Genomic DNA, 10,268 nt, shown 5'->3' with positions numbered 1-10,268 from the left:
TCACTTTGGAGTGTATTTCACTTACAAAGGACCTCAGGTCTCCTGTTTTCTCCAGGCTCACAAGTAGAAGAGAAAACCCACTCCTTTGGATTGAAAGATAATGCATCACAGATCTCATGTTGAGATCAGTGCACTTAAGAGTGTGTATGCCAGATGCACATCACAGGAACAGAAGCATTGATGCTTCTGAGGCAGCAGTAATAGAAACAGCTCAGGTGGCTGGAGCACTTCACACATTTACAAGCTGCTAAAGACTAAATTCATCTTCATGCTGTTTTCTCATTCAGTTGAGAACATTTCATGGAGACGGATTGGCCACTTCACACTTTTGTGAACCTTCTAAACTGTAGATGGATGTGGAGAGCCCTTTACTTTCATTCTTCCATTTAAAAGTCCCCTTTTCAATACTGGCAATGTCACTGTGGCAAAAGAAATATTTTGTGGCTAATATTATATAGTACTGTACTGGAGAAATAGGTTTTCCATAATGAAGGGTGAAGAATATACATCTCTCAGGAACATTCTGAGGTATTTTGAAGTACACATGACTAACAGGATTGTCTTAAAACTGGTCTCCTTTGATAGCATAATTAAAAAAATTGGATCAGGATTCCTGAAGAAAAATCTTCCCATAAGGAAAACCTGTATGAAGTACAGCACACATATTTATATATTATATATGTGCACATATGAGAATGTGTATGCAGATAAATATTCATTATATGGGCTTTTAATATGTACACTTATGCATACATCAAATAATTAATAAAACATAATTTTTTTGTTCTTTTTCTAATTCCAATGACTGTTTCCTTCTCACTGCAACACAATTCATAATGTTCTTCAGAAAATGAATTTGAAAACTTAGCTGACAAAACACATTTTGGCTTACGGCTAACAATTCTGAAGTGATACAATGAATCCTATGCAGTTCCACTGTGTTCTTTGTCGTTCAATATGATGTATCAAAATAACAGAGTTCAACAGTACTTTTGTCTTATCTTTGAGGGAAAAGAAAAACTAACAAACATTTTCAGAGGATAGTTGTTTCTGCATTGATAAATTGTAACCGGTGCTTAATTTCTGGAATATACAGTGGCAATGCAGAATTAAGGGGAAAAAACAAACAAACAAACAAAAAAAAAAAAAAAAAAAAAAAAAAACCAAACAAACAAAAAACTAAAATTCTCCCTTCAATAAACTGTGTACAAAAATGGGAGTGGAATCTGAGCAATTAAGTCTAAGATAATCTGTGATTTACAGGAATTATATTATGTAGAAATGTTTATGAAAAGATAGGAAATTATAAAGATACCAAGTGGCATTAAGTGGAACATATGAGAATAAGTTGTGAAATAGAAATAAATGATTAAATGTCATGAATCACTGGAAGCTAAGGCATCTTCTGAGGTTCTTTCTTTTTGGGTTGTTCAGCAACGTATGGGTGAAATACAGCTGGAGGGGGGTGAGGAGATGTATCTAAAACTTCACAAGAGTTCCAAATTAATAGATGTATATATCCAATCCTTAGAATAAGATTTAGAGACAAGATTGACTTTCAGGTATGGGTAAAAATCACAAGAAATGCAACTATTGAACAAGCAAATATAGAAAGTATCATCTTCATCAAATTAGGAAGCAATGAGGAAAGCTTTGGTGAATAAACTGGCTGTGTGAAAACAGTAGGGAATAGATAAACAAAAACTTTAATACACCTAGTTTACAATACTGCAACACATCTTACTGTAAAAGGCCAACATTGGATTATGGAAACTGGACAGAAATACACTCATCCTACAGTTGGCAGATCTGGTGTTAATTGTTTACAGTAATTTAAACTGGCCACAGAGAAAAAAAAAAATATCATCTGACTCAGAATTATTATCTATTAAAAGAATGCTTTCAATAAAGTATGCTATAATCCCATCCAGAGTAATACTGAGTATCTGTCCTGTCTCTGTCTTTCCTTTCTACCAATCTGTTACAAGGCAAAGCAATAGGGAAATACAGCTTCCCAGAGCCTGACCTCTCAGTCAGTGTTAAGGGAGATTAGGAAGGATAATTAGCAATATGAACACAGGTGGCAGTCTCTCAATGTATAAGAGATAGATTAAATACCCCATGTCCAAGACTTATTCCTGAGTTTTCATTAGATTTAACACTCATGTCAATCTCTTGCCTAGACTCTCATGTTGATTCTTGTGTAATGAATATAATGAATATTCTTAAGAATGCTTCTTAGTCTGTGCAGACTCTGTGGCAGGAATCTTGATTGTCCTTGAAGAGCACAACATATTTTTTATAAAATACTTCTTCACATTTGTAGGAAAAGCAAAACAAAACAAAACAATGCCCCCATCATTTATTTTCATGGTTCTCTCTCTCTCTCTCTCTCTTTTTTTTTTTTTTTTTTTTTTACTTGTGTTCCATAAATACTTGAGGTCTACTTCTAAGAGTTGACTCATTGGAACAGGAGCAGACAGCTTTTTTTAAGAAGTTATTAATTGTCAGAGAGGATGTTCCTCCGTAGGAATATTTTGAGGATCAATAAACTCTCACAAAAAGTGTGAGTACTGTTAGCCAGTACTCGCATGAATTATTTTTTATTCAATACAGAAAAATTACTTCTGTACTTAATTATGTAAAGCAGCGTTTTTCCATTTTTCACAAGGTTATTCCTTGATAAATGGCAGTGCAACCCTGTGAATCATAGGATATTTGCCTACAATGTAAATACTTCTTTTGAGAGTTTCCCTCTTGCTTCAGTAGGTGCAGAATAAAATCCTTTTCTCTTAATATCTATAACTATTATTTTGTAGGATTCATAAAGTTTTTTTTTTTTTTTTTTTTTTTTTTTTTTTTTTTTCATTTAAGTGTTTATTTGGCATTTACCAGAAATGATTTCTGTTTTAATTCTTTGACCTTCAGTCTTGAATGTCAATGTTGAATTAAAATTTTAATGTTCACAGGACAGAATAAACATAAGAACAGGTAAGTCCTTAGGAATAATTTTCTGATTCTGATTGCATCAGACCAGCATCTGTTCCACACATACATACATAAATCTAACAGGACTTGAAAGATGATAGAGAGTTTTCAAAGAGTTGTTTAGAAACCAAAACCAAATTCATACATTGAAAAGAATCAATCAGTGAAGCAATCCTTTGGCTACAAAGGAGACTCCAAATAAGGGCTAGGCTCTGAAATTATTCCTGCCACCAGATGCTGTTTGTCTGCTTCTGTGCTCTAATTGCTATCAATAATTAAACACAGGTATCTGATTCATATGCACAGAGGCAGAGATTCTTAAATTAAACATTTTAAAGTCATTATAGTACATTTTATATGTTCAGCTAAACACTACACTCAGGCTGATTATGATTAAATATACTGAAACTGAATTACATATTGATTCCATAAATATCTACAAATACCCAGAACAAATAAGAAGATTCCTGGTAAATAGAAGGAACATTTTAATTTCAGATGAATAACAGTGACTGGGTTATACTTATTTGTCTACGTTGCATTATGGTTCTGGCATACTGTGCAAAGAGATGGCATTTCCCAGTCAAAATTGCAAAATACAGAGAATAATTTCTATCAATTTGGATAATAACAAATGCAAACAATGTATTGCATCTAAATTTCTGCAACAGCCACTTGAAAAGTCAAGTTTCAATGCAAGCAAATCTTGCCGTAGTTAATCGGTCTTTGACAGACTTTTTTTTTTTTTTTTTTTTTTTTCCAAAACTGTGTCCCCAAGGTGATCCTCACTCTTAATAGAATACAGTCTGCAGTATGTCTAGTGAAAAATCTCAATATATTATGTTCCTTTGTTTCTACCCAACGTCACCTCTTTGTAGTCCTCACAATATGACAACACACTTCGCTAATCATGATTGCTGTTACTCATACTACCATTTTGCCAAAATGTTTGGCAGACTTTCAAACAGGGACATGATGATGAGCTATCTCTGGTGATTCATCCTTTCCAGTACAGTCAAGGAGGTCAGTGCAGTACAACCCCTAATATCAGGTTTACAAATTAAAGATTTTCTGGAGTCTGATGCTACTGTTCAGATGTCCTTCATCTGCTCAATCTGGACCTTTGGTACTGTTCTTTTTTCCCAGAATCTCATGGACTGCTTTTTGTGATTTATGCCCAATGAGAGAAAAGTTCAAATCACTGGAATATCTTTGGCTAGGACAAATTTGAGATCAAGGTTACTGTACAAGGCAAATTCTCTTTTGAAATCAGCAATGATGAATGAATTCTACTCACAGTTCTGTAACTCTGGGATTACACAAATCAGAGGATTAAAGAGTGTTGGGCAAAGGTTTCTAAGGGACTCTTAGACTTTGAAAGGGACATCTTTTTATGCAAAACAGTTCTGATTATATAGATATTTCATCATAGTTCTCTGTAGATGTAATTTTTATTCTGGCACACCAGAAAGAAAATTTAATAAGAATGTTAACACATAAAAATCTCTTCCTTAATTTACATTTTCAGTTCTTTAAGCTCGCTTTCACATGTTTTGTTATCTGAAAGAAAAGCTTCCGAAAAATGATTTCAGTTTCTAGGATGACTAATGCAAATCAGCAGTTGTTTCCCTGGTTAGTTACACTTCTGAAAGGATCTATTGTTGCTCAGGATATGAGATAATTTAACTTTATTGTTCAACATGATATGGGTACTTAAACATAACTGTCTAATGTCATTTATCAGTTTAGATGCTCTAGTGTTTTATAGGTATGTCTCCAGTTGCACTCCAAAGCAGTCTGGATCTCTCTCAGGTCCAGTATCACATTTACAAGCCCAACTGCATGTCTCAGATATTTTGAGATGTTGAAAATGACATTTATGTTTAAGCGAGATGAATTATTGGCATATTTAATTTATAGTTTAACTGTTGCTCACATAATCCTGTAAGAGTATTATACACCATATAGAATGCATGCGTCATGCCATATTTAATAGTACAGGAAAAACTTCAAATAGGTGTGCATTTTTTGTGCTGTAGTAGGATGCTTTCATTTTTTTAAGACACTTCAAGAGGGTAAATATGCAAAATGTGATGAAATATGGCTAAAATTTCCAATGCACTTTCAAGAACCTTTCAGAATGGTATTAAAGATGCCATCTTGAATAGGCTGTCTTAAAAATAAAATATGTTAAATGCTGGAATGTTTCCTAGTGAAGAACACAGTGTAGTAGTTAAATGCTTTGTAATACTTCTGCTTTCTAATACTTCTACCATATGAAACATTTTTAGAATTTCCTTTTAGGCTTTCTAATAAGTTGGTAATATTGGTTAGAAAAACTTAGTTACCAGCTATAAAATTCAGCTGACCATACTCATTTTCAGAGTTTGTGTGTAGCTGCTCAGGAAGTTACAATCCCATAATTCTGTGAACTGAAAAACTCTCTGTGTATATATATATATATAATACTTTCTGCATACACTGTACAGGTAGTTGGACTATACTAGTATCCTGTTCAAACATTCTTTCCAAAACAGTTCAAATATGCCCTATATTAAGAAACTTAGGTAAATAGATACTTTATCTTCCTCCAATAAGTTCCCTTGCTAAAATCATAAAAATGCAGGCATTTTCTTTTTCACAGATGCATGTTCTAATACAAACTGTTCATTTGACAGGGCAAAGGCTTGAGTGGCAGAACTGCATGACCAAACTCAATTAAATCCTTCTTTGAGAATTATTTCATTATAGAATTCTGTCCCCTGGCTTCCTTATTTGTTTCAGAAAACCTACGTATCACTGGGATAATGTTCATGGAATAATAAAGACTTTTTATATTATTATTATTTTTTTTTTTCTTTTTTCTATCTAAGTTATTGAAAACACTGATGAAACAAAAGTGAAGAAATTTGGAGGCTGGAAAGAGATAATAATATAGTCTGAGACCACAGTGAAGATTGTTTATAGTGTACTGGTGTTTAATTAGATTTAAACAACTAATTTAAGGTCAGAATGTGAGCTCACACTTTTACAGACCTTTGAAAAATTGTAGAGAGACTTCAGTGAGCAGATTTCAATCACTCTGAACATATCTTAAGTTGTCAAAAATCCACATGGAGTTAAATCCAATTTGAGGTGTAAAATCCTTAAATGCAACAAGTCACAAAAGCTGTCACCCCCCCTCCTCCTATGCTTAGGACTTCTATAGTTTTAATAGAATGATAAATTTAGTATTTCTGAAAGGAGGTGAGTTTATCTTCAGGCTTTTTTCTGAGATCTTTCACTTGACCTATTACCTCTAGCTGGACACTTATTCTGAGGACAATGTTCTCACAAATTAAAAAAAAAAAAAATTGACTGCCTTCTAAACACTTCCCCTTACAAAGGCCAGGCTGCATTTTCATCTACAGCTTTCCTGCAGTGCCTCCCTCCTCCATGTTTCCTACCTTCCAAAGACCATCTACTGCTTTTCCACAAAGTACTGTGAAGTATTTCAAGTTCCTATTTCCCTTTTCTCCTGCCAGGCAAGAGGCAACACAAGTAGTACTATGAATGTGGTTATTGGCATCTGTCTCTCAGCAAGTGAATTGGCCAAGCAGAATGTGATGCTTTTTAGCAGTCTTTAGACTTTAGATTTTCTTACCTCTCTTGTGAGTATTATGCTATCTGTCAGAATTCCACTTCTGTCCAGTTAGGCTACAGTTTGCCAAAGAGATCCAAAGAAACTGGGAGAAAGAGGATTCACTTAAAGATGCAGTCACAGATATAGGAGTGCCATCATCAAATCAGATCTGTCTTGTTAGGAAATCAGGCTAAAAGTAAGTTCACTGGTGACTTTGAGAATTTCCTCACAGAATCTGCCTTATGTGACACTGAGTGTATCACCTCAGTCATCTTAGTATGACTTAAAATATGAAATACAGTGGAGCTGAGCTGTGACAACTAGAACTGCAGCAACTAGGGACTGCTTTAAAAACACGTAAAAGACTATATAATGCGAAGAACTGTGAAAACAGGAGTCCTAGGAATTTATGTGGGACACCAAGGACATTCTCATGACATGATTTTTCTCACATTTGAAAAAAAAAAAAATCACAGAATCACAGGGGTTGGAAGTGAACTTGAGAAATCATTGAGTCCAACACCCCTGCTAAATCAGGTATCCTACAGTAGGTTGTGCAAGTAGGCATCCAGTTTGGTCTTGAATATCTCCACAGAAGGAGACTCCGTAACCTCTCTGGGCAATGTGTTCCAGTGCTCTGTCACCCTTACCATAAACACATTCTTCCACATGTTAGTACAGAACTTCCACTGCACAAATTTTAGGTCATTATTCCTTGTCCTATCTCTACACATCAATGAGAAGAACCTAGTCTTATCCATTTGCCATCCATCTCTTTTTAGATATTTATAAACATTAATCAGATCCCCTCTCAGGTTTCCTTTCCCCAGGCTCAGTTTCCTCAGCCCTTCCTCACATGGGAGGTGCTCCAGGCTCTTTTAACAACCTTGTGGCCCTCCATTGGAGTCCTTCTATGAGATCCCTGTCTTTCTTGATCTGGGAAGCCCAGAACTAGACACAGTATTCTAAATGTGGCCTCACTAAGGCAGAGTAGAGAGGGAGGACCATCTCACTTAATCTGCTGGCCACATTCTTATCAAAGCACCCCAGAATACCAGTGGCTTTCTTAGCTACAAGAGTACATTGCTGATTTCTGGCCAACTTGTTCTCCACAAGAACACCCTGGTATTCTCCTCAAAGCTGCTCTGTAGCAGATCATCTTATGTATACTAATACATGCAGTTGTACCTCCCCATGTGCAACTCTTGTTAAATCTCATCAGATTCCTGCTCAATTCTCCAATCAGTCCAAGTCATGCTGAATGGAAGCACAGCCTATTGGTGTGTCAGCCATTTTTCCCAGCTTTGTAACATCAGCAAACTTTCTCTATCCCTTCATCCAGGTTGCTGATGAAAATGCATGGATTTCTGAAAATCCATGCATTGGATGGGTAAAACATAAGAAGGGTAAAACATAAGAAGGAACTTCTCACAAACAATGTATGCTATTAGCAACTTGACAGGTGAGTGAAACTGTGGTTTTGGTAAGGTAATAAGAATTCTGGGGTTCTGAATTTTTTGTCTGTTTTTTTTTTTTTCCTTTTCCTTTTCCTTTTCCTTTTCCTTTTCCTTTTCCTTTTCCTTTTCCTTTTCCTTTTCCTTTTCCTTTTCCTTTTCCTTTTCCTTTTCCTTTTCCTTTTCCTTTTCCTTTTCCTTTTCCTTTTCCTTTTCCTTTTCCTTTTCCTTTTCCTTTTCCTTTTCCTTTTCCTTTTCCTTTTCCTTTTCCTTTTCCTTTTTTTCCTTTTCCTTTTCCTTTACCTTTTCCTTTTTTTCTTTTCCCTCTCCAGTGATTTCTCAAGAAGAACTTTAGGATCATCTTCTCCAGCTACCAACCTGCTGAATTTATTGAGTCTCATCATTTAGCCTTCTCTTTTAGTGCTGTAAGTGCTTGTAGAATATCAGTTTGTAGAACAATTCTCCGCATTATTTGTTGATCATAAATCATTTGTCACAATCAGTCACAGCACTCTCAAGGCATATTAATTTAATTTCTGAAAGACCCTGAGAGCTTAAGCAGATATTTGAGACAGGAATGTTGCGGCTCAGGCAGATCTGAGGAGGCACAAATGATTTGGGGCCTAGCTAATGCTTATCGGATCTTATTCAATAGTATCCTAGAGAGGGAGAGAGTTTGTGAAATTGAGAGAGAGTGTCTGAGAGCTGAAAGGGAGAGTCTCAGGGAAACAGTACAAAATGAGCAAGAGAGTCTCCTGGTTGAGAGAAATGACCTCCAATCTGAGAGAGATGCCCTCCGGTCTGAGAGGGATAGCCTCAAGTTCAAGAGAGATGCCCTCCGAATCGAGAGAGACTCCCTGCAATCCAAACTCAACACCCTCCAGCCTGAATGGGACACCCTCCAAACTGAGCGAGACACCCTCCAATCTGAACTAAATGCTTTTATAATTGAACAAGGCAGACTCCAAGCCAAGCTGGAGGGTGAGAGCATTGGGACTGACCAACTTGATCAACAACAGGAGTCACCACAATTGGTGTCAGTTTCCCCCTGTGAGAGGATGGAAAATGAAATGAATCTCAACTCAGAAGAGAAGAAAGAGGAGCAAAGAGGTGCAGAGGAGTGGCTCCGAGATCCAGGGGAAGCACCCCTGAATCCAGGGTAGAGGTCCTCAATAAGACCGTGGTCACCAACACCTATGAGGGCAACAAGAAGTCCTGAAAGAGTAAGAGGTGGGCAAGATATCATTACCACAGTTGATCGATCTCTGAAAATGAATGAAATTCAAAGTCTGAGAAAAGACTTTTCACATCACCCAAATGAGCCTATTATCACCTGGTTACTTCGATGTTGGGACAATGGGGCTAACAGTGTGTGGCTAGGTAGTAGAGAAGCTCGCCAACTGGGTAGCCATTGACAGAGGTATTAGTACATGCCAGAACCAGGACTTCACCCTCTGGAAGAGGATGCTGTTAGCTCTAAAAGAAAGATACCTCTTCAAAGACGATCTGATGCCTGAGAAAGAAATGGACTGATATAGAAAAAGGCATCCGTTATTTGAGAGAATATGCTGTGGTGGAAACACTACATGGCCCCGATTTCATTCCTGATGAGCCAGACCAAGGACATGATCTTGAGAGAGTCAGGTGTACACCAAACTTGTGGCGTACATTCACAAAGATTCACCAGAAAGGCACGCCTGTAATTTTGCAGCAATGTATGGCAGAGGAGAAAGAGGACCCGTTATAAATCAAATGATTAATAAACTTCAGTACTTTGAGTTACATTTAAGCCCCCTACGAGCTTGTGTTTCAGCCATCGCAAAAGTAGCTGAAAAGCTGAACAGAATAGAAAGCAAACAAGAAGATCTAATAAACAAACTGTCTACTGTGACTAATGCTGATGGATCCACGGTGGTAACAGATACATCCAATGGGGACCAGAATTCCCAAAACAGCCTACTGGAAGGGCTGATCAGCCTACTTGGTTTCCTCCCAGCCGGTATCATCCAATGTCTCAGTTATCAAAAGAAGATGTCTTCCTCTCGAGCAAGTGACAACAGTAAGACTACGTCACGTTTTGCCTTGTGGCATTACCTATGTGACCATGGAGAAGATATGAAGAAGTGGCATAAAAAACCCCCTCCTGCACATCAAGCATAGGTAAAAGAATTACAAGACAAATCAACCTCCAAGGTGAACTTCTC

The sequence above is a fragment of the Phasianus colchicus genome, chromosome Z (assembly GCF_987193195.1).
Source record: "Phasianus colchicus chromosome Z, bPhaCol1.hap1.1, whole genome shotgun sequence".
NCBI lineage: Eukaryota > Metazoa > Chordata > Aves > Galliformes > Phasianidae > Phasianus > Phasianus colchicus.
This window is presented reverse-complemented; position numbering follows the sequence as displayed.